Raw genomic sequence first — 25,814 nt, forward strand, 5'->3', positions numbered from 1 at the left:
CCACATCACTAATCATTAGGGAAATGAAAGTAAAATCACAATGAGAAGTCACTTTACTTGCATTAGGATTACTCTTTTCAAAACAACAACAACAGAAAATAGCAAGTGTTGTCCAGGTCATGGAGAAATTGGAATCTGTGTGCATTGCTGGTGAAACTGTAATAAAATGGTGCAGCTGCCAAGGAAAATAGTACAGAGGTTCCGCAAAAAACATAAAACATGATCCAGCAATTCCACTTCTGAGCATACACCCAGAACAACTGAAAGCCGGGACTCAAACTTGTTATTTTCTGTTGTTTTCCTATATTCATAGCAGCATTGTTCACCATTGCCAAGAAGTAGAAGCAACCCACATGTCCACTGATGGATGGCTGGATAAATGAAATGTGGACTCATATTCCACACAGAGTGGAATAATAGACTTAAGAAGGAAGGAAATTTTGATATATCCTACAATTAATGAGCCTTGAAAGCTTTCTGCTAACTGAAATAAGCCAGTCACAAAAAGACAAATGCTGCATGATTCCACTTATATGAGGTACCTAGACTATTCAGACTCACAGAAACAGAAAATAGAATAGTGGGGGCTGGGAGGAAGGGAGGCTAGGGGATAGTTTTTAACTGGAACAGAGTTTCCAGTTGGGGAAGATGAAGAACTCTGGAGACTGGTGATGGCTTCACGATAAAGTGAATGTCCCTGGGACTTCCCTGGCGTCCCTTTGCACTCAGTGGCTAAGACTTTGCACTCAGCCCAGGGTGCCCAGGTTCAATCCACACCACACGCTGCAGTGAAGACCTGTTACAGCCATATAAATAAATAAATATTAAAAAATAAAATAAAGTGAATGTACTTAATGCCACTGAACTGCACACTGAAAAATGGTTAAAATGGTACATTCTATGTTATATATATTTCTACGCCAATAAAAGTAAAGCAATGTATATTCTAATGCAGGGAAACAAGACTAACATTCATAGGACATTAAATAGCCATGCCAGGGAGTGTGTGATGAAGTGTCAGGGAAATGGCACAACCATGGAGACCTGGTCAGTCCCCATGGACTCAACTTCCCCAGAGAGACTGGCTCACGATCCGAGTCCATGGTTTCAGGAGCAAAAACTACACCTTAGGTAGGACAGGCCATGTGAATCACAGGGCCCAGCGCAAGACGGTGAAGAATTTCAAGAATACGACTATACTTCAGTTAAAAAACAGATTTCAAGAGGATGACAACAGAGCATTCAACCAGGCACAAGGACCTTCTGGGACATTCCTGCTGGTCCAGTGGTTAAGATGCCATACGCCAATGCAGGGGCCATGGGTTGGATCCCTGGTTAGGGGACTAAGATCCCTACATGGCGCAACCAAAACTAAAATACACAATTAAAAAGCACAGCACTGGCTGAGCTAACCCAGGAAACCAGCCCGGCTACCCACCACCAGGCATAGCCGGTAGGCACATGTACCTTACTGGACAACAGTCTGAATCGTTTCATCAAACACTAACCTAGGGGTTGTTCTGGGTATTTTGTGGAGGCACTGAGCATCTACAGTGAGTTAATTTAAAGGAAATTACCCTCAATAATGTACTGATGCTGAAGCTCCAATACTTTGGCTACCTGATGCAAATAGCCGACTCATTGGAAAAGACCCTGATGCTAAAGATTGAAGGCAAAAGGAGAAGGGGGCAGCAGAGGATGAGATGGTTAGATAGCATCACCAACTCAATGGACATGAATCTGAGCAAACTCCAGTGAGATAGTGGAGGACAGAGGAGCCTGGCGTGCTGCAGTCCATGGGGTCAGAAAGAGTCGGACATGACATAGCAACTGAACAATAACAATGTACATGGGTGCTGGGGTCCAGTCCCGGCGGAGTCCAGGGGTTCCCTTCAGATGAGCGGCGATGGTGAAGAAAAGGAAGCGAGTCGAGTCTTGGTTGAGTCCAGAATCAAGACTACTTTATTCTTTTACATCAGTGCTTATATACCCTAAAACCAATAATCCTTTAAAGAGGTTTAAGGAGGGGGGAATGTTAAGATTGTACCAGGTGCATAATCATGGGTTACATCATAAATAACTTTCAAGAACAGTCAATACCTACACATAACTTTTAAACAATTCAGTGGCAGCAGCTAGTCAACTGTGAAAAGCCATCTACAAACCTTATCTTGGGAAGCTCAGCCCCGGGCGGACTGAGCTCTCGTATGTAATCCTAAGGGTCAGAGGTCTCAGGAATTCCCTCCTGATCACAGTCTAAGGAATCTTCTCAATCTCATAATGGACTCTATCTACTTTTGCTTATGGGATAGATAGGCCTGTTTATTGGGACCCATGTGCCCCCAGGGACTGTGTTGCTGCCATGCAAAGGGTTCAAGGAGGGATTTTAGGTAAGAGTCAGACTAGTTTTTAGGGAACATAGAAGAACGCCAAGCATCAGAAGATGAAAGGACGAAGGCCTAGGAGTGGATGGTGGGGCGGTCTGGAGAAATCCCCGGAGGTCCAGACGCCTTTGCGTGTGGAGCGGTCCTGGAGGTCCGGATGCCTTTGTGTGCCAGCTCCTGGAAACCAAACCTTGTCATGGGCAGGGTTTCTCTCACCGGCTCCCAACACATGGGCTTCATGCAACAGTAGAAAGGCCTTCAAAACGAAAGTTGACATTTCTAAGAGAAGAATAAATTCTATTTTAAGAGCTGCTGGCTGAGTTTCCAGCCTGTGGGGCTGCCCTACAACTGTCAGACTTAAGCCAGCTCCTTGACATCAGCCTAACATAAACATGTACACTGGTTCTATTTCTCTGGAGGACCTGACTGATACATAAGGAAAGAGATGGACTGGTGATGTCAATACAAAGAAAAGTGTGGTGGGCTAAACCCTGAGGCTCGGGAAAAGATGGAGGCCAAGTCACTCCCTGTTGTACTGAGAAAACCAAGTCTCAGAGAGTTGAGGAAACTTGTTCAATGTCACACAGCAATTTAGGAAAGACAGTGCCCCTAAATATTTCAATCAAGGTACATCTCAAAACCCATATTTTCAATAGCTCGAATTCAGTGTTTAAAATCTGTGAATTTTGTATTCTATTCCATTATGTAATTGTGTTTTAAAGTTTTGAGCAATGTTTTATTTTCCAAAATTTTAGATGGCATTTCTGCCCTAGGCAGGAGTGCCATGTTTGCTGTGTGTTTTATGGCACCTTACATGACCTAGGACAAATGCAGGCTTTAAGGAACACCCAGTGCAATGGCTTAAGTCCAAAACCTGAGATGCAGTTAAACGTCAACTCCTGGAATGCTGAGGTCAAAGAATATTCTGGAAATAGACTTTCTAACTACCAGAGAACCCGAGGCCCCTTCCTAGATCAGGCTTTTGATGAATTATAATTTAGTCTTCCTTTGATTTGAGACCTTTTAAAGCCTGAAGGTCATCTTTTCCCCCAAAATTCTCATTGCAGAGTCCTTTTGAGACTGAGTGTATACTGAGGCCATAAATTGTGCTCCTAAAGCCACCACTGCTGCAGATCCACTTTTTCTCTCCTCCTTCGCCTCCTGCTGGCCATTGCTGGTCCAGATTCCCACTGGCTGGCTTCCCCTCTCTCCTAGTGCTGTCCTCAGGCCCAAGCCTCGGGTCATATTGTGTCTCAGTGGCAAACATTCTCCTCACCTCAGGGGACTCGGGAAATCATGGGCACTGAGATTCAGAACCTGTGCTTCGAACAGTAAACAGTGATCGTCTGCAGCATCTTTGAAGTAGGCTGGAAGGATGAGGAAAAGGTCCTCCTGGGCCAGTGTGAAGCTCAGTCGCAGTACATCATCAGGGCTGTTGGGTTGTGGGCGACTCTCAAAGTCGGATTTGGGGTGAGCAGTCACCAGCCGAAAAGTAACATGCAAACTTCACCAAGTGGAGTAAGTGGACTGTGGGCAGCTTCTCCCCTCAGGTGGCCGCCTGGCCCCTCCACCCTACAGGTGCACAGCAGAGAAAAGGAGGGTTCCAGGTGACCTCTGAGGGTCCCAGAAGGATGCACCACCGATCAGAAAGCCTCCCCAAATGCAAAGATGTGGGACATTTAAAAACCAAGACGGATGCCCCTCACTTCACTTGCAGGTGTCTCTGCATGGGGATAACCCCAAACCGGCCAAGTCAATCTGACCACCTGCAGGGGCTCGAACTGGAAGACAGACAAAGGAATGTGTGGGTCAGCTGGCCAGAGCCGGCAGTGCAGCAAAGCCCAGCATCTGCGGAGCCACAGCACAGCTCTGGTCCCTCTCAAGGTCAGCATCCACCGTCAGCCCTGGAACAGGGACTCATGGCGCCCCCTGGTGGCAGCCGTCGGGATCCTGCGCCGTGCAGGCTCAAGAGGAACAAAAGGCTTTGCTCAAGAGGAACAAAAGGCTTTGCTCTAGAGGAACCTCAAAGGCTTTCCAAGTTGCTCAGTGGTAAAGAATCTGCCTGCCAATGCAGGAGGCTCAGGTTCGACCCCTGGGTTGGGGAGATCTCCTGGTGAAGGAAATGACAACGCATTCCAGTATTCTTGCCTGGAGAATCCCAAGGACAGAGAAGCCTGGTGGGCTACAATCCATGGGGTCGCAAAGAGTCAGACACAACTGGGCATACACGAAGGCAAGCAAGGCTGACCCTAAAGGCATGAAACTGGCTAGTCTCAAACTCTGAAGCCACCACAAGGGCCTCAGAAAAGAGAGAAAACCCTGGAGGATGGGGGCGGGGCAAGAGGGAACAGATTTCTCCCTGCAAAAGCAGTTTCAAATTGAGAAGGGGTGGAGGACATCCCTGGTGGTCCAGCGGTTAAGACTCCCTGCTCCTAATGCAGCGACCCCAGGTTCTATTCCTGATCAAGGAAATAGATCCTGCCTGGCGCAGTGAAATCCAGTCCAGTCAAATAAATAAAATAATAAAAAAATGAAAACAGAAGGCGGAGGGCTGGCGGGCAGCAAGGAGCGGCCTCGGGTACCTCCCACTCTGGCGGTGGATGCCACGGGCTAAGGCGAGTCCGGCCGCGAACCATCCCAGGCCTCTCTCTACAACGCGGTCTCAGAGAGGAGGGGAGACCACGTGTGCAGAGCGCATGCGCCTGGCCCCAGGTAGGGGAGAAATCAGTGGCAGAAGTCAGTCCAAAGAAAGTTGAAAACGACTTCAAGTGCCCGACACCCTCTTGACTCAATATAGATGTGATCAGCACTGGAAAAAGATGTCAGCCTCAGATGCCACATAGAAAAGAACTGTTTACAAAAATCCCTCTGAGTACCACGACATGAAAGTCCGCCTAGAGTTTCAAGATTGTGGGATCGGACTGAATGCCGCACAATTCAAACAGCTGCTATGTCAGCCCTGAAGGTCCTCTTTGGTGAGGTTGATGCTGCATTACCCTTGGACGTTCTGACCTATGAAGAGAAGACCCTGTCAGCCATCCTGAGGCTATGCAGCAGTGGTCTTGTCAAATTGTGGAGCTCTCTGACCCTGTTAGGATCCTATAAAGGCAAGAACTGTGATTTCAGAGTGATTCAGGTTTCTCCACTTCTTGCGTTATCTGGCAATGGTAGGTAACTAGTATTGAATTGAGTAGTCTTCAATTTGAGAAAATATTCCTCTCTCAAAAGTACTTTTTGGTGCCAGCATAATGTTTGGAGACTGAAGCAGCCCCAAAGCTCCTGTCGATGGAATTTGAGAGTGCTGAAGATGTTCCCAGTAATGTCCAGCCATCACCTGTGGCGGGGTTGGCTTCACAGGAGAATCTGCCTGAGCCAATCAGTACCGAACAGGCAACCCTTAGAGCACGTGCACCTCAGAGTTGGAGACTGGGCTGAACTCAATAGGGCCTTCACACAGAGGGACGTGGCCACCTCAGAATTAACGGGGGATGTCAGTCCTTTGCACTTAGACGAAGATTTGCAAAACACACCAGATTTAGAAAGACAATTGTCCATGGAGTTTTGATCAATGGACATATTTCAGCTTTCCTCGGTACTAAAATGCCAGGGCCAGGCTGCGTATTTCTTTCCCGGAAAATTAACTTTCCAGCCCCTTTCTATGTTGGGGCTGGAAACAGAGAGTTCTTTATTAAACAAAAAGTTCATTTTGACCTGGTAAATTTGTTCCATGTGGTCCAGCAGTTACTTGCTTTCTTATTGACTGATTTGGCAGGCGTCAGTTCTATTAAGAAATTCTGCAGACCTGAGTCCTCCAGTTGTCTTTAGATCTATATTCAACACTGATACTTCCTGGGTTTGCCAAGCCTTTCTGTCACAGTGAGAAAACACCAGGCAAATGCTCGGTCATGAGAGGACACTGGGGCAGGGGCCTCGGACCCCAGAGTCAGACTTGGGTTTGATCTCAATTTTGCATTTCTGCAAATAAGTGGTTCTTATTGTGTCTATGCTTCCCAGGTGGCGATAGTGGTAAAGAACTCACCTGCCGACGCAGGAGACATAAGAGACACACATTTAGTCGCTGAGTTGGGAAGATCCCCTGGAAGAGGAGTGCACAGCAACCCTCTCCAGTACTCTTGCCTGAAGAATCCCATGAACAGGAGTCTGGCAGGCTACAGTCCATGGGGCTGCAAAGGGTAGGACACGACCGAGCAACTGAGCACACACATTATGTCTACACCCACACTTGCAATGACCTCTCCTCAGTCCACTTCCTGTCTGAAGCTCTTGCTCAACTGAGGTTGCGACTCTGGGAATCTGTTTATTGTGGAGTTTCCATTCCTTCGGAGGCACACACAGGAAGCAATTTTATTCATTCTGACCTCTGTTCTCGTCACTTGATAACAGCTAGAGCAGATTGTTTTACTTACGGAGCATCTCACAGGTAATAAAAGGATGCGTGTACTTTGGAACGTCACTCTCCCGTGCAAAGCCAGGCGCTTTCCCTCCTCGCGTTCGGAGACCCGGAGCAGGGTGGGGAGGGGCGTGGCCCCACGCTGGCCCCGCCCCGTCCTCCTCGCTCCTGGCCAAGCTCCTCTGAGGCGGGGGAGGGTCGTGCCTGGTGACGCGGGCTGCTTCTGCCAGCTGGTCTCTTCTCATCACGGACAAGTGAGCGGTGTCCCTGGGTGGGCCTTAAACGTGGCCCCTGTGTCCTCCATAGGCCCTGCCAGCAGCCCAAGTCTCCAGCCCTCTCAGGGGGATCAAAGGCTCTGTGACGTGTTGACCACTTTCCTCCAATCCTGTCACTGTGACTCCGTGACCGCGTAGCCCCGGGAGAGATGATGCCAGGAGCCTGGGGAGCCCTGAGCTGAGTGACTGTCATCCCCAGCCCCACCACTTGGTGGCGCGCTCTCGCTCTCTGCATACTTTCGGGGGGCTTCTTGGCTCCCACCACTCCCCTATTCCCTGCTACTTCACAGGGTAGGGCTGCAACCCGGGGTCTCCTTCTATAGCCTCTGTGGGCCGCAAGGAACTGCGGCGGGGTCTTCTCCCCTCTAGGCACTTCTCACATGAAAGCTGCCGCCACCACCCCCGGCAGCTTCTATGCTGTGGAGGAAATAACCTCTGCCCTGAGGGTAATTGTGGGGAACTGACGGGATTACACAAATAATTGGCCCAGGGATTAGAGAACTGTGGTTGGCCCAGGGTTCCTGGTAACAGTTGCCCAGCCTGCATATTGCACAACTCTGGTGTCATTTCACTTCATGGTCATCAGAGACGATATCTAATCATAGGTTTCTGGCAGAAGACAGTCAAGTGGCGATACAGAGGCTGACAGCAGGGTTCATGATTCCACCCCACCCCACCCCCCACCCTCCGCACCAGGCAGAGGTCAAGCCCTCTCTTCTCAAAACAGCAAGCCCTGCTCCTCTCTGCCTCAAGGATCCTAGAAGCTAGAAACCAAGGGCCCATTATGCACAGATCCCCAGCTGGAAGATCCCCACCCTGTCTTATCCAATACCTTGGTGACTTCATCTCCTGCCTCAGGGCTCTCTGGGGCCTCGAGCTGGGATTTCTATCAGGGATGGAGGGACATCCAAGGACCCTCAAACCAGGTCACTGTGCAAAGAGGGAAACAGGAAGGGGAAAGAGGCATCCAATGAAACTCAGAGTCAGCTTCAGGCTCTCTCTCTTTTTTTTGGGGGGGGGGGGGCTTTTATTGTTGTTCAGTTGCTCAGTCATGTCTATTTTCAAACCCCATGGACTGCAGCATGCCAGGCTTCCCCATCCTTCACTATCTCCCAGAGTTTGCCCAAACTCATGTCCATTGAATCGGTGATGCCATCCAACCACCTCATCCTCTGTCGCCCCCCTTCTCCTCCTGCCCTCAATCTTTCCCAGCATCAGGGTCTTTTCCAATGAGTCGGCTCTTTGCATCAGGTGGTATTTTTGGCTACGCAGGGTCTTCATTGCTGCATGTGGGCTTTCTCTACTTAGGGCAAGCAGTTGTGGTGCATGGGTTTTTAATTGTGGTGGCTTCTCTTGTTGCAGAAAACAGGTTCTAGACACATGGGCTCAGTAGTTGTGATGCATAGGCTTAGCTGCCCCATGGCATGTGGGATCTTCCTGGACCAGGGATCAAACCCATGTTCCCCTCGTTGGCAGGCAAATTCTTAACCACTGGACCACCAGGGAAGTCCTAGGCTCTGTCTTTAAGGGGCAAGTCTAGAATTTAAAGGGGGTTGCATAAAAAGAAGCAACAACTGGGTATGGTGACTTCCAACATCCAGCAGCATAGTGGAAAACAGAAAAAAACTTGTGAAATGTAATAAGTGACATTAATGTAATATATACTTTACAATTATGGTCATTTTAGCAAATGCCTTCTGAACCATACCCTAATTAATGTATATCTTTAAGTGAATCACACACACCTACCTTCCTCTGAATTTCCTTGATAGCAATACTAAAGTACTAGCTTCTGTGGACATAAGTTAATAGACATTGTCATCTGTTGGCAAGGGTGCTTATAACTTAAGAGAGAAAAAGAATAGTAAACTAAGAATATTTTAAGCTTTTAATTTACATGTGGATTTTGTTACAGACCTGGGGTGCAGACAGATGGTTTTTATTTCCCTTTGATGTATACTTGATGAACAGGATTCTTTAGAGAAGATTCATAAATGGAAAGGTTTCTTAATGTGGAGAGAAGTATTGCAGTTAGTCAGTGCCACCTGCTGGCAATCTGGGGGTACTGCAGAACAGCTATATTTCAGAGAGAGGGGAGAAATTTTTTTATTTTTTAATTGAAGGATAATTGCTTCACAAAATTTTGTTTTTTGTCAAACCTCAACATGAATTAGCCATAGGTATACATACATCCCCTCCCTTTTGAACCTCCCTCCCATCTCCCGCCCCATCCCACCCCTCTAAGGTTGATACAGAGCCCTTGTTTGAGTTTCCTGAGCCATACAGCAAATTCCCATTGGCTATCTATTTTACATATGGTAACGTAAGTCTCCATGTTACTCTTTCATACATCTCACCCTCTCCTGTTTAGTAGCTAAGTCGTGTTGGACTCTTTTGAGACCCCATGGGCTGTTGCTGCCAGGCTCCTCTGTCCCTGACATTCTCCAGGCAAGAATATTGGAGTAGGTTACTCCAGGGGATCTTCCCAACCCAGGGATTGAACTAGCGTCTCCTACATTGCAGGTGGATTCTCTACCACTGAGTCACCTGAGAAGCCCCGAGGGGTGAATAGTTATCAGGAAAAACCCAGGCAGAGGAGAAATTCTTAGGGTTGAGGGAAAGATATAAAGGTTGTATAGAACAGACAGTAAACAAGCAATGCCACAGTCAAGAAGGTTTCACAGGGATTCTAAGCTCTCAAACTAAAAGAAAATTTCCTCATTTTGTTTTCTGGGGAGGAGTACATTTTCCAGATGAAAAAGATCAATTGTGTATCAAAATAACCAGTATGCCTTATGCACCATAATTTTCAATATATTCCTTCAGGAGATCACCCTCACCCCTATCATAGTATGTATCCACTTTATATGAAAATGGAAAAGGTTCATTTTTCAGAAACATGCTTTAGCTGGCTGCTGGGCATGTCTCTTCCTAAAAGCAAGAAATCCTTGAACTGGACCAACTTCATCATCCCACTCCTTTTATTCTCAACTATATGAGACTATACCATCTTAGCCATTGGTTTCTCTTTTCTCTTTTTTTCCCACATCCAAATGAAGACATTCAGGGGTTAAAACAAACAGAACAACCAGCCTAAGGAGGACACACCAGGCCTTCCTGGTGGTCCAGTGGTTAAGACGCCACACTTCCAATGCTGGGAGTGTGGGTTGGATCCCTGGTCAGTGAACTAAAAGGGGTTTCCCTGGTGGCTCAGCGGTAAAGAACCCGCCTGCCAATGCAGGAGGTGTGGGTTTCATCCCTGGATCAGGAAGATCCGCAGAAGAAGGGAATGGTTACTCACTTCAATATTCTTGCCTGGAGAATTCTGTGGACAGAGGAGCCTGGTGGGTCATAATAGAAATCAATAGAGACTGAGCGACTAATCAACAGCTACAGTGAACTAAGATCCCACATGCCTCAGGGCGAAGCCAAAAAAATTAAAAAAAAAAAAGAAAGAGGACACAGCAGAGCATTCAGATTACAAGGCGGTTTATTGAGTTAGTGGCACGTGAGCAAGTTCTTCCGGTGATCAGCAAATGCAGGCATCAGTGCGTTTCAGAGGAGTTCAGAGGAAAGAGAGGCTGGTGGGGTCAGAAGGGCCTGAGCCCAGGGCCTGCTCACCTGGTGACCTGCAGAACTCTCTAGAGGGGCCTGAAGCTCATCTCAGGGGCAAGTGGGCGCAGATGCCCCCATACTTAAAAAAGCAACTTTCACTCCTCGCTCCTCCCTGAAAAAGAAACAGAGGAGGGGAAGGTGAGGGCTGATAATCACTGAGAAGCAGCAACCAACACTTTGCTTCTCATCAACCCAGAAAGAACTTCCTCCAAAGAAAGAAGAAAATTCCTAGTAGCTTCCCAACTTCCTGCGTGGGCTCTGCCTATAGCTCCAGTGATGCCTCTGCCCTGTTTTTTGGACCCCCAGGGAGCTGTTCGCCCCAGAGGGACTGAGGTGGGGCAGAGGGGCTCTTCTGGTGGTATTGCTGCAGCGCTTTTTCCGCCACATTCTCCATAAAGTCAGGCCTGGAGACTTCCTGCGGGACCATCACGGTGATGGGGAAGGAGTTGAAGAGCTTCACAACACCTTGGTGAGGCCGGACGGAGTGCTGGGGTCGGAGCTGTGGGAATTCACGTGGAAGGAGAAAAGGTAACAAGGTTTGGGGAAGACGGTCAACCCAGACTCAGCTGGAAACTCAAGTAAGGCTTCATTCGGATCTGTGGACTCCTTTGCTTTTCCCTAACCTGCACAACTATACAACTTGGTGAACAGAAATGCCCTAACTCAGAGACACTACTTTGTGGGGGTAAATGCCCTCCACGAAGGACCAGCCCTGGGAGAGCCCCACCAAGTAAAACTTGGTTTCCGAGATGCCATGTTTCCTTTGGGCAGCAACCAGCCAGGCAGTGAGAGAAAAGGAATCAGGGAGAGAAAAAGAAACGTTTCCCGGTACTAGAGAGATGCTACTTATCACTGGAGGAGAACAATGGGCCAATTCACGAGGCATCCTACGTGGGACAGGACAACTCTCCGGAAAGACAGTTCTGCAGCCAGGCAGACAGGGTGATCACCCCTCAGGTAGGAGATGCTGGGTAAGCTGGTGAACCTCGCCATTTCCTCACCCGTAAAATAGGATGGTGACACTCCGCCTCATCAGGCGATGAGGTCTGCGTGCACCGCTGTGCCTGAGTGTTTGCTTCCTGCAGTGGGACAAGTGCTCCATCAAAAGCAGACATGCCCCCGTGAACATCTTGACCCCGTTTCACCCCCGGGGAGGACCACGCGGCCTCCAGACTGCACCTCGAGTGCAGCTGCCGTGTGTGGCCAGCACGGACTAACCGTGAGACCCGATAGTCCTGGTCGTCGTTCTGCGTGAGGCTGGCCAGCTGGGACACCCAGGTGGACTGCTTGTTCAGCTGCTTGAGCAGGGCCGACGTGTTGAGCGTATTCTGCTGGTAGGACTGGAGCAGCTGGTCCTACAGCCTGCTGAACTTCTCCGCCAGCTGCAGGGACACATTCAGCTGCTGGCGCAGCAGCGTCTGAGTCGGGTTGTTGGCAGAACAGTCTGCCCAGAGATGGAAAGAACACAAACAAATGGCAGAAATGTGAAGGGAGAGCTCAACAGGGATGAAGACAAATGGCAATCGGGTCACGCAGCCAGGACCTGAGGCAGAGCTACCCTGAGCGCTGTCTTTCCACCATGCGTTCGCTGTCAGCCCAAGACAAAGCAGAGAGCTCGCCCTAAGAGTGAATCAGCACATACTATCTTCATCAAAAAAGTCTTGCTCTGGGAGACAGTGTCAGCTGAACTAAACTGTTTCAGTATCATCACTGATTTCTCTTTGGGTGCAAGACCCTGCCTCCCTGCAGTTTGGCAAGAAGGGGCTTTGTCCACACCTCAAGAAGCAAGGACTTCAGGACTCCGTGTGCAAACACCAGGAGCTCGTCTCACTGCCCCCGTCCCCCCAGGAATCATTTCCAGAAATGGTGGACATTACCTGTAGCTGCCATTTGTGTGGTACTGCTATGCCCCAGGCATCACTGAACGCCCTGGATAGTGGTGATCTCTAATAGTCTGATGTACTCTGATGTCCGTCCAACAATGACACTGAGGGGCACAGAGCTAAATCATTTGCCTAAAGTCATAAGATGAATGATTTGGGAGGTCAGGATGGTGAACTCAAGGCTTTAATTCCTAAACTTGGGCTCTTCCTATTGAGTCTGTGGCTCTGCAAAGTTCTCCAAGTTTGCCTGTATCTACAGAGTTGGAAATTCTGGCCCCAAGAACCTGACTCACAGAAGAGCCAGCCAGGATCCTCGAACCACGAGCACACAGGAAGTGAGGGAGTCCAGGTTTGCCCATCTGCCCGGTGTGGCTGGCTGCCAAGCTCACCAGAGAGTAGGGAAGTTCATTGCTTTTGGTCCCCGCACACCCCCCCAACTCCACCCACTGCAGGAGGTCAGGTAGACAAGGGGTGGAAACAACGCCCGCTCTTTTTAAAAACTACTGTTTTTCTCTCCCTTAATTGTTGAAAAATATCCCCAAAAGAGCACATGAAACTCTAGCAAGTCAGGGAAAAGGAGTTCTTTGCACACTTCATCATGCTGGTTGTAATCATTTCTATTGGTTTAGGTTTAGTCACTAAGTCGTGTGAAACTCTTTTCGACCACATGCCCACCAGGTTCCTCTGTCCATGGGATTCTCCAGGCAAGAACAGTGGAGTGAATTGCCATGCCCTTCTCCAGGGGATCTTCCTGACTCAGGAATAGAACCGGGGTCTCCTGCATTGCAGGCAGATTCTTTACCGACTGAGCTAGGAAGGAAGCCTTTTGATCATTTCTATTATATTAAAACATCAGGTGGGGCAAGACATAGGATTATGAGCAATAAGCTGGGTTGAGAAATATGTACAATGACTAACCTTAGCTCTTCATGCCAGGGAGTCACTGAAAATAAGGACAGTGATTGAGAACCGGGATGGAGGCTAGAGCTGCGGCTCTCTCCTAGGGCAGTGCTGTCCCCACGGGTATTTGACAAGGTCTGAAAACACTTTCAGTTGTCACAACTGGCAGGGTAGGGGGTGGGAAGTTACTGGAGGCCAGAGATGCTGTGAAATGCCTTACAGTGCCCAGGGCAGCCCCCATCACAACGAATGATCTGGTCTAGGGACTTCCCTGGTGGCCCAGTGGCTGAGAATCTGCCTTGCAGTGCAGGGTCACGGCTCTGATCTCTGGTTGGGGAACTAGGATCCCACATTGCAAGAGCTGCAACAACTGAACCCATCCACTGCAATACAGGACACAATGAGGACCCCGCATACCACAGCTAAGACCCTAAGCAGCCAGATAAATAAATAAATAGTTTTTAAAATAAATATTTTAAAAAAAACGATGAAACCTATCATAAAAAAAAAAAAAAAAAAGAACAATCTGGTCCAAAATGCCAGGAGAATGGAAATTGCAACAATTCAGTCTGGAGGTCCCAGGCAGCACATGCTCCAAAGGTTGCAAGCACCTGGGATAAGAAGTCATAAATAAAAAATAAAAAAAAAGAAGTCATAAATTTTCCTCGGTGTATAAAAGAAAACCAGTGTTTCAGGAAGTTGTGATCAGTGACTGTTAAGATCAGTACCAGGGAAAAAAAATTTAAAAAAAAATAAAATCAATACCAGGGGCACCAATCTGAGCTTGGGCATCTGTAGGTCTCTTCTTCTGGCCCTAAGGTGACTTTCTCACTGCGAGGTACTGTATGATTTACGGTTTTCTAGCTATGATACTTTATGGGCTATACCCAAGAGCCGCACTTGTGGACTCACCTCACTTCTTCATAGATCAGCCTCATATAGCACTTGTACTTTTGCAGTGGCTTCTAAAATTACAGCACTGAGATTAGGAATATTTAACTCGACTCTGAAGCCCGGGCACCCAAAAGAATTAAGTAAGAGCAAAGATCCACTCGGGGTGGGGTTCCGGGGGGGATAATTAACTCTTTCCTTCTGAGCATAAACTTTTGTGAGCCAGGAAATGTGTCTCTGCTTTTATAGCTGTTACCACCAAGTAGGAAGAATTCAGTTCCCCTGATAAAACAGAGAGCAACAGAGGAAGAGAGCTATTTCCTTTGCCTCAGGGACCAACCAACCACAGGGAAGGTGGCCAGGAAGTGAAGGTACCACAAGGAGAGACCTGTACGTCCAGGGCAGAGAACACGGCAGCACTGCTGGGGAATGCACGCCAAACACCCCGCAGGAGGGGTGTCCTGAACCCTGAGCAGGTCACAGAACCTTCTCTAGCTCAGCCTCCTCCTCTGTAAGACAAGTAGCCACTCCAGTTATCCAAGGTAGAAAAATAAATGTGAAGTGTTTAGAAGCGTATTCAGTAACAAACACACGGCAAGAGTTTAACAGAGTCCACACTGTCGAAGGCTTTCCTTGATGGCTCAGTGGCAAAGAATCTGCCTGCCGACGCAGGAGACTCAAATTTGATCCCTGGGTCGGGAAGATCCCTTGGAGTAGGAAATGGCAGCCCACTGCAGTACTCTTGTCTTGGAAATCCCATGGACAGAGGAGTCTGGCAGGCCATATAGTCCACAGGGTTGCAAAGAGTTGGACACGACTTAGAGACAAAACAGTAACAACAACATACTGTCTAAATTTTCATCGTCTGCAGCCAAAAATGAGGATGTCTACTAGGTTTGGCCCTTGGGGACAGACTAACTGGAGGAAGTCACAGGATGACAGCTTTTTAGAAAGCCTGGCTGCCCCTTCTACAGTCAGCCTGTTAACCGTGAACTGATGCAATAAGTATTGGGTTGGCCATAAAGTTCTTCAGGTTTTTCCACAAGATGTTATGGAAAAACCTGAATAAACTTTTTGGCCAACCCAATACTTTGTATTCTGTCTCCCAACTTTGGGGACAACTCTGCATCTTAACCCTCAACCCCAGATGGGGATCCAGGCAGAACCGAGCAAAGGACCCCTCTCCCACCAACAGCCACAACTGGAAGGTAGCAGAGTTGGCATTTGAACTCCCACCCGCTTGACGCCATAAAGGCAGCCCCAGTGAGGCTGAGGACACAGGAGACCAGGGGGTCTCCGACTCATTCACTCACTCACTCAGGGAGTTCCAAGATCTCCTGGCACTTCTCGCACTGGTCCTTCATCCACAGGCACCCTGTGGATTGTGGCGGATCTCCTTGCACACGGCGCGGTCACTGTTTTCTGGGGACACACAAGGGAAGTCACACAGAGCAACATGGGCCGCCCCATCTCTCTGAGCCCTTCCATACCGCTGTCTGGCCCTTTGAGATGGTTCTGCAGGCAGAGCAGGTTGGCATCTGGCTGCCTGCCTGCAGAAAGACACAGGCTTGGGTCAGCAGTGGGATTCCCTGCAGCAGGACCAGAGGTGGTTCCCGGGGCCCCCTGAGCTGGGTATGGCCTCCCTCTCACCACTCCACTCTCCCACCTCCACGTTTTCTGAGCTGTCCATACTTCTCTTTGGCATTATAACCTGTTTTGCTCTGCATTCTGTCTGGCTCACTTCTCTACCCCTGGCCAAGCAGCAAGCCCCTTGAAGGCAGGAGTAAGATTCATATGGAACCTCCTTATAACACAGGGCGCCCCCCACCCCACCTTACGATATGCAGTAAATGCTTATTCAAGTCAATTTGCTGTTTAGCGCTAAGTCATGTCTGACTCTTTTGTGACCCCACGGACTGTAGCCTGCCAGGCTTCTCTGTCCATGGGATTCTCCAGGCAAGAATACTGGAGTGGGTTGCCATTTCCTCCTCCAGGGGATCTTCCTGACCCAGGGATTGAACCCATGTCTGAAGTGGGTTCTTCACCACTGAGCTGCCAGGGAGGCCCATTCACGCCCACACCCTCCTATATTTCCAATCCTTTACAAGCCAGACCCCGGTGCCAATCAAACTCTAGCGTTTAGGAGATGGGGTTGGCCAACCAGTGTCTATTGATTCATTGAAAGAAGACACTTCTAAAAGTTTTGGCTTTTTTTGTTTATTCAAAAGATACTCACTGTGTGCCCATTCTCTACCAGACCCTAAGGTTATAGCCACGAACAGCTTTCTTAACTGTACAATTAAGTGATTATACAATTCACTGCCAATATAAGCATGGTGTCCACATAAAGCCACCTGAGTTCCCAAGACAAAGGGGTCTAGTTTTCAAGAGCAGTGCTCTGCAACCTTTTTGGTGCGAGGGATCAGTTTTGTGGAAGACAATTTTTTCCAAGGACCAAGGGGTTGGGGAAGGGGTTTCAGGATGATTCAAGAACATTACATTTATTGTGCACTTTATGTCTGTTATTATTATACCAGCTGCATCTCAGATCAACAGGCATTAGATCCTAGAAGTTGGGGGTGCCTGCTCTAGAGGAAAGAGTGTCATGCCCACCAGTTTTTGGAAGGAGCCTAGAAAACTCAAAAGAACACTGGTTCCAAGTCCTATACGGCTAGATTTGACCAGCCTAAATCCTGGTTTGGATCTTCCCAAACCAGGGATAAAACCCGCATCTCCTGCATTGCAGGTGGATTCTTTACCGCTGAGGCACCAGGGAAGCCAGTGAGCCTCTGGGCATGCTCCTACACTCTCCATCAAATGGGGATGGTAGCCCCCTCCCCAGGTTGCTAGGGGGGTTCAGATGGCATAGGCCAAGTCCTGGGCACAGATATGAGTATCTAATGCTCCCTACCTCCACAATCCCTTAGATCCTTAGCTATTTGTACTTTTCTTTAGCATCACAGCCCACCTGACTGGGTAAAGCATTCCATTGAACTGTGAGCTCTCACCCCCTCCTTCTCACCTCCTGAGAATTCTGTCATGGGGAAGTGGTAGGGAGTCCTGTGCAGGTGGGTGTCCATGGCCTGCTGGGCTTGGTGGATCACGTCGTAGAGGGCTGAAACACATCATGAAAGTTTAGGGGTTCCAACACGGGGAAAGGCAATTTCTGGGCAAAGCGGGATTTGGGATTAAAGAAGAGTGACCTCCCTCGGGAATAAGCTGAAGGGGAAGTAGTACTGAGTGTCCTGGGGCCTCTGGGGAAAGAACCGGTCCTCGAACAGTTCATCCATGATGTTGGAGGCCTGGTTGACGCTGTCCTCCATGACATCCATCGCATGGCTCTGCTGCCGGTCATTCTCCATCAGGGAGTCAATGCGATCACCATTGGTCCAGAAGTAGAAGGGGCTCTGGTTCAGGAACTCCTCAAGCTGTGAGATGGAGGATAAGCAGAGGTGCCTCCCCCTTGTCAAGATGAGCCAGGCCCGTCCCGGCTGCACCTGGGACATCTAGGAGTCGCAGCAGGGGGTAGAAAGCCTGGCTGGGGATGGCTCCCCATCTTTGAAATGTCCAGGTCAGCCCCTTCCAATCTACTGACTCCAAGGGGGAGGAGCAGGAAGACCTGAAAGACCAAGAAAGTCACAAAACCCACCAGGTGGGACCAGTCTGCTGTCCTCTTTGACCCCCTCCCCAATCAACCAAGTGCCAAATGACAGGACTCTGGGGAAGGGCAAAATTCATGAGTCCTAATTGAGCAAGGCCTGTAGGGGAGGGTAGATGGGTATTGGAAAGTGAAGTTGCTCAGTCATGTCCGACTCTTCGCGACCCCATGAACTGTAGCCTACCAGGTTCCTCTGTCCATGGGATTTTCCAGGCAACAATACTGGAGTGGGTTGCCATTTCCTTCTCCAGGAGATCTTCCCGACCCAGGGATGGAACCCAGATCTCCCTCATTGTAGGCAGACGCTTCACTGTCTGAGCCACCAGGGAAGTCCAGATGGATAGTAACATACTAAAAATTCTTAATTCCTTTTGCTAAAGTAGACACAGGGCTCTGCCCTACCATGGAGCCATTTGTTGCCTTATACAGCTAAGAATTGCTGGATGAGAATCTTCTAAGATGGCAAATACCTGACACAGGTGCTTTTCATCATCCCACATTACTGCACTCATAGCAGACATTACCAATCGATCACGACACTCTGGGCTCCAATGCAGCCAGAACTAATCAGTAGCAAATAGCATGTGAAATGAAGCTGTGAGACTGTGATTTATCATAAGAAATATATATATGGTCTGGTTCCTGACAAGGAGGTGCTAAATCTCTTGGAATTTCCCGTGATAAGAGCAATCAAGGTGTCTTTGTTTTGTTAGGGAAGTAACATTTTGAAAGTAACTAAAGATGGGGGCTGATTGCTGGGAGAGCCAACTACATGATTAAAGGGTTAGAACTTTCAGCCCCAGCCCCTAATTTCTGGGGAGGGGAGTGGGGCTGGAGATTAGATCAATGACGAATGTCCAGTGATTTAATCAATCGTGCCTGTGTAACAAAGCCTCTATGAAATCCAAAAGGATGGGCTTGGTCAGCTTCTGGTGAAAACATGAAGCTTGATGAAAACATGCACCAATGAGACACAAGAGACTGCTGACTGAGAGAGGACATGAAGGCTCCCCACCCCTCCCCATCCCTATCTCTGGGCGTCTCTTCCATCTGGCTGTTCCTGACTTATATCCTTTTATTTTTATTACTTTTTTTTAATGGATGACCACTGGGTCACCCATTGGTGGCTTTTTTAAAAATGATTTTTACTTATTTTTGATTTTTAAAATTTATCTCTGGTTGTGTCAGGCCTTAGCTGTGTCACGCGGGATCTCTCACTGTGGCACACAGGCTTAACTGCCCTGTGGCATGTGGGATCCTAGTTCCCCAACCAGGGTTCACACTCATGTTCCCTGCACTGCAAGGCAGATACTTAACCACTGGACCACTGGGGAAGTCACCCAAGTTATATCCTTTAATGATAAATTGATTATCTAGTATGTAAAATGTTTTTCCGGGTTCTATGGGCTTCTTGAACAAATTAATTTAACCCAAGGGGGCAATCCACCTGCAATGTAGGAGATATGGGTTTGATGCCTGGGTCAGGAAGATTCCTGGGAGAAAGAAATGGCAACTCACTCCAGTATTCTTGCCTGAGAAATCCCATGGACAGAAGAGCCTGTCAGGCGACAGTCCATGGGGTTGGAAAGAGTTGGACACGACTTAGTGACTCAACAGCAACAAAAGGAAGCGGTCATGGAGCCCTCTAACCTTCAGCCAGCCAGTCACTAGCACAGGCGGCCACTCGTGATTGGCGGGTGAGGTCGGGGGTGGGCGTGGCGGGGCGGACTTGTGGGACTGAGCCCTGAAGCTGTGGGTCCGATGCTGTCTCTAGGTAGATGGGGTCCGACTTGAGCTGAACTGCAGGGCACCCGGCTGGTGTGGGAGAACCCCTTGGTAGGGAAATCCCCACACTTGGAACTCGGGGCAGAATCAAAGAAGCATATTCAAGTTCTCATCCCCCTGCCACAGCCACGCTGCGCTGAAGGGGCGGGGCCGCTTGTCATCTGGTCTGAGCCGCTTCTGCACACACGCGCGTAGAACTGCACGCAGGTCTGTTTCAGGCAGGGCTTACACTCGTCCCAGAGGGCGTCATGGTCTCATTGCACACCCCCTGGGACGCCTCCAACTTGGTTTCGGAATCCCTGGTGTCATTCAGGGCGTCCCGGGGGATGACACAGTTTGGCTTAGCCACAGAAACCACGGGATTTCCCCTTTCTGAAGCAGGCATGGGTGCCCACCCCCAACTCTGCCCAACCTGGGCACTTGGGGTGCTTATTTCCATCCCGCTCTGGCTCACAAGTTCCCACATTTGTCACCAGGATGTCCCTTCTCATCTGGTTTTAAGCATCCTCCCATCTTCATCCTGCTCCTTAGTCTTTTCTGGCCACTAGAGACCATCTAGACATTTTTCTCTGATACTGCACCTACTGTCTTTACCCCAAGACTTCCCTCTTCTCACTAAATACCCCACTTTCCACTCTCAACTTCAGGAATTTAAATGTCATCTTTCAAAGCTTCCCTGAATCTTATTTTTCTATGGCAACCACAGTCCGCAGCATGCCATGGGAATAGGTAAGTTTCTGAAATCAAAATCACACCTGCTACCAAAAGTCTCTAAAATGACCATGACATTTGATCCAGTAATTCTGCAAGAATCTATCTCAAGTAATTCCTGCAATCAAGGAAAAATCTGTATGCCTGAAGATATTTGTTACAATATTCATGAATGGCAAAAAAAAAAAAACAAAAAAACAAAAAAACTGGAGTTAACTCAGATGTTCAAAACTAGGGGACAAGTTAAGGAAATAGTAGTACTACAAATGGTAGCTAGGACAGCATTACCAAGGATATCTGTAACAAATGTTAAATATTATAATAAGCATTTCTCATGTTAAAAAATTCATGAGTTTGAGTACAGCCACTGTCCAAAAACTATAGAGGAGAAAAAGCAGTAAGAAGTAGATCAAATGTAGGTATCCTTAGATACCTAAGGAATTGTCCTAAAGTAAAAAGATTATGGAAAAACTTTTCTTCTGCTACTTTTCTATATTAAAATCTTGAAAAATAGCTGTTTTACTCTTCAAAGAATTAAGCAGACCATCCATACCCCCAGATGAAGCTGCTCTAGGAATGTCTGACCAGGAGGAGCCAGGTGGAATATTCTCCTGCTCCATGTCCCCTGTCCCCCTGGTCTGTGTCCACTGCCACTTGCTCCCAAATGGGAACGGCCACCACACCTCCTATGAGGCCAATTCACAGGCAATTCTTTTCTTTCCGGTTCCCATATTCCTCACCTGGAGTCTCTTTCCAAACATGATGTGCTTTATAGAACCTGGATTGCCAAATATCAAATTCCAGTGAGAAGCACAAATATTCCAGAACAGGACATGCCACTTCTCCGTGGACTCTAGGAGGTTTCTCCCAGCATGGCGGGAATTTCTACTCACGCCAAGAAAGGGCATTAAGTTTCAGAGAAAGTTAGAGCTGCACCCAGGCCAACATTGCTGCAAGTGGCTACCATGAAACTGTGCTACAAGCTATCAGGAAAAAAATAAATGGATTCCCTGGTCAATTGGATTTGGAAAGCACTTGGATTAAAGGAAGTTACATGTGTTTCTTTACTGCAGAACTTCTCTAAGTCTTTATAATGATTTCACCCCACACATTAGGGACCATAGGCCCCATCTCAGCATCTCTGTCATTAGTGGTAGGATAGAAATAGGAGTAGAATTTGACAAAGACTCTGACAAAGACTATTGATTTTTTAAATAAGCTGGGGTGCCCAGGTGGCGCTAGTGGTAAGAACATGCCTGCCAGTGCAAGAGACATTTAAGAGACGTGGGTTTGATCCCTGGGTCAGAAAGATCCCCTGGAAGAGGAAATGGCCACCTGCTCCAGTGTTCTTGCCTGGAGACTCCCATGGACAGAGGAGCCTGGCGGGCTACAGTCCATGGGGTCTCAAAGAGTCAGACACAACTGAAGTAACAGCACGGCACAAATAAGCAGTTTCCTGAATGACGGTGGTTTAGTTGTGTATGTTCACTGTTGGACTCAGGTGTCTCTTTACAAAGTAGACCAGAACTCAGACCTGAGCAATCCAGTGTGTGCCTGCTACCCCCAAAGGTACTACCCACACTAGATAAGCTTCCTGAAGGTAGAGTGCCATCCCCCTTCTAACCCTGACAGTGACAGACCCTACCCAAAGCCGACGTCGGAGCTTGCACACAATCGGGGTTTAGAAAAATCTATTGAAATGAATCTGGCAGCAGGCTTGTAATGAAACCAGATCCAAAATCTCACCTCCTGAAGCTTTCAAAAGCAAATAAACCTTGCCTATTTGTTAACCACAGCCCCTGGCATCAGATGACACAGCGGGGAAGGAAGGTCAGCAGGTCACCATGGCAACCTGGCAGGGCACCTGGAGGAGCAAAGGCCACCCCCTCCCTCCAGCACAGAGGATCAAGGCGGGGCCACGGAGCTCCTCCTTACCTCTTCTTCGTCTTGGCTTCCTCCAGGGAGCTGTGCAGTAGCTTGTGCTCTTCATTGGTTTGTTCTGTTTGGGTCTTTATCTGTTTCACCTCCTTGAGGGCATTTTTAATTTCTTTATTCACATACTTACTCCCCTCGGTGGACATTTCTGCAGGAAAAGGGCAGAGAGGTGGATAATGTGAATGGGTGGTGCTGGGAATACAATCCTGGAACCAGTTGAAAGGGTCAGAAAGGGGCTGCCGTGGCTGGAGTCCCCCTGGCAGGCAGCCTTCAGGGTCCCAGCTTCACTCTGACACAGGTTCCACTCCAGGTTCCATCTCCAGGGCGCACCGAAGGCCCAGGGCCTGAGAACCAATTACCCAGCTGCTCAGAAATGCAAACACTGGAGCAGACACACCCAGAGAGATAACCCAGTCTGGCTTACTTCACTCTATAATGGGCTCCAGTTTTATCCATCTCATTAGAACTGATTCAAATGCATTCTTTTTAATGGCTGAGTAATGTTCCATTGTGTATATGTACCACAGCTTTCTTATCCATTCGTCTGCTGAAAGATAAACAGCAATACAGTATACTAACGCATATATATGGAATTTAGAAAGATGGTAACAATAACCCAATATGCAAGACAGAAAAATAGACACAGATGTACAGAACAGACTTTTGGACTCTATGGGAGAAGGCAGGGTGGGATGATCTGAGAGAACAGCATCGAAACATGTATATTATCAAGTGTGAAACAGATTGCCAGTTGGATGCATGAGACAAGTGCTCAGGGCTGGTGCACTGGGATGACCCAGGGGGATGGGATGGGGAGGGAGGTGGGAAGGGGGTTCAGGATGGGGAACACATGTAAATCCATGGCTGATTCGTGTCAATGTATGGCAAAAACCACTACAATATTGTAAAGTAATTAGCCTCCAACTAATAAAAATAAATGGGAAAAAAAGAGAAATAAACCAGTCTGTCCCTGGAGCTCTGGAGAAGCAGCCTAACCAACTGCAGAAAATGTTCAAGGAAAAAAAAATCCTGGAAGCACAATTTGATGTTTAAGCATCAAAATATAAAATAGTATCCTTTTGGATACAATTCTTTCTGGAATGCAGTTTAAGCAAACATCTGAACTTTGTCTTTGTTCCAATGCCTGGTGTCAGGTGACAGGGACAGGAAGCTGACTTAATTACACCATCCCACAAGGAGACTGTGATCAGACACACCACATTGTTTGACAAATACGATGAGACAATGTTACCAAATTCTCTGGTGCTTATCCAGATCCAAGCACTCTGCTGCAGGCTCCATGTACATTTTATTTAAGACTCTCAACACCACCTTCACCTCATTGCAAAAATGAGGACGAAGAATCATAGTGAGATCAAGATACTCACCCTCGGTTATACAGCTGGGAGGGCGGAGATAAGACTCCCACCCATCTCTGATCTCAGCATCTGGGTTTCTAACTACTACCCCAGAGAGTTGGTCAGCTCGCAGGACAAGAGTGGAGCAGAGGGAAGACAGGTGTCAGGAAGGACCTAGCAGAAGAGGGGAACCAAAAGCTGGGCTCTGAAGGATGACAAACCCTCCTAATAAATGATATTTTCTCTTTCCTGAACCCAGAGCATTGGTTTTGTAGGTGGAAAGGTGGCAGACACAGGTAGTAAGCGTTATGGAAACTCAAGGGGGACGTCCACAGAGGCTCCAATGGTCCAGGTTTCATGGAGCTTCATGGAGGGGTGGGCATGCTGGACCAAGCTGACTGGGAAGAGAACAGCCAGATGAGATACAAGATCCAGAAAGGGCTTGGGGTCCACTTGAAAGTGCCTGGAAGCCAACCTGACCACAAAGAGCCTGGACCAGCAACAGAGAGCTCAGACAGGGGCCCGGGCAGGGCAAACCAGACCTGATGCACAGGTCAGAGATGGGCTCTGACCCTTGGGGTCCTGACAGAAGGGCACGCCTGGTCACTTACCCTGGAGCTCTTTGTCCGAGATTGCCCGGCCACTCTCCCAGCTGAGCGGCAGCCCCATCAACAGCAGTAGAGTCTTCATCTTGCCTCCTTCTCCAATTCTGGAGTCCCAACACGCCTCTGTTTGGAGAGAACAGGGGACTGTCATGGTAACAGCCAGACAGCCCGCTGGTGTCCATCCCCACCTGCTGCCTATGCCCTCAGCTCACATCACCGCCTTTTCATCCCAGGGACTTGACAAGAAAGGATCACTCTTGCCACTGGGCACCTTCAAAAGAAAGTGGAGGCAGCAGGGTACCAGGAAGAACCCCAGGAAAGCAGCCTAATACAGAAGAAATAAGGATCTGGAGTTGGAACCACTGGACTCAGGTCCAATCCACCCTCCCCCTGCTCCTCCTCCTCCCTTCTTCCTCCTCTTTCTCTCCTCCCCTCCCCCTCTTCCTTCTCTTCCCATCATAGCTGACTATGCCTGAAAAAGGCACATGAGATTTCTGCATCCAGAGAAGGCATCTATCTCAACAAACTCAACTCTGAAAACACCTCTCTTGCGTCACTCATCCAGCCTCTCCCATCCCCCTGAAGTGGGGACTGCAGCCCTGAGCACATCCAGTCCCCTGCTGTTGGCATCACCAATCAATCACAGCACTGTTCCCCAGCCAAGCCTCAACACCTCCCGAAAGTGCTTTTCAAGGGTCTGAAGCAGTGATAGCCTCAGACCCTCTGGGTCAATACAGGGAAATAAATCCATTTATGATTGCCAGCATGGGACTTGAGGCAGGAGGCATGGATGGGAGTAGAGTGAGGTGAGGGGGACAGTGGTCTTCAGGGAGGGGCAAGGCCTAAGGGATTGGTGGGTTGGGGGTGTGTGGGGGGGGGCAAGGAGCCTCCCCAGAAGAAGTCCTGCTGGGAGGAGCGCTTCTGTGCTCCACCGGTCCCTTTCACTTGGCTGGTCCCTCTATGCCCACAGCAGGGCCTCTCCCAGGGTCCTCCCACATCAGTAGGCTGGTCCCTCTATGCCCATAGCAAGGCATCTCCCAGGGTCCTCCCACCATCACTTGGCTGGCTGCCCTGAGCCCTGGACCAGCTGGTCTTACACAATGGATCCTTTCCCCAAAGCTGAAGTTGTTGCAAAACAAAAATCCCTCTCTGCCTTCCTCTTCCACCCCGCACCCCTCCTCCCCACAACTGCTCATCTGAACTCACCTGTTTCCCCTAACAAGAACGGGAAGGGACTCTCCCCTTCCTGAAACGACGCACACCCTGAAGCCGTTCTCAGCTCCTCCACAGGTCCACTGGGACCCTTGGGAGAAAATGAATAAGGCAAGTCTCTCCTGAGACACAATTAGTAAGGCAGCTGGGCTGCGGTCCCTGAGCAGCGTGGGAGAGGAGAGCAGGTCACC

At 48.7% G+C, this 25,814-nt stretch overlaps 2 pseudogenes; one reads left to right on the plus strand and one right to left on the minus strand.

The window, feature by feature from the left end:
* Positions 1 to 5,203: 5,203 nt before the first annotated feature.
* Positions 5,204 to 5,574, plus strand: LOC136176309 (ribonuclease P protein subunit p14 pseudogene; annotated as a pseudogene).
* A 5,373-nt stretch (positions 5,575 to 10,947) lies between these two features.
* On the minus strand, positions 10,948 to 24,535 carry LOC136176880 (clusterin-like; annotated as a pseudogene).
* Positions 24,536 to 25,814: the final 1,279 nt, after the last annotated feature.

This window comes from Muntiacus reevesi, chromosome 10 (assembly GCF_963930625.1).
Source record: "Muntiacus reevesi chromosome 10, mMunRee1.1, whole genome shotgun sequence".
Taxonomy (NCBI): Eukaryota; Metazoa; Chordata; class Mammalia; order Artiodactyla; family Cervidae; genus Muntiacus; species Muntiacus reevesi.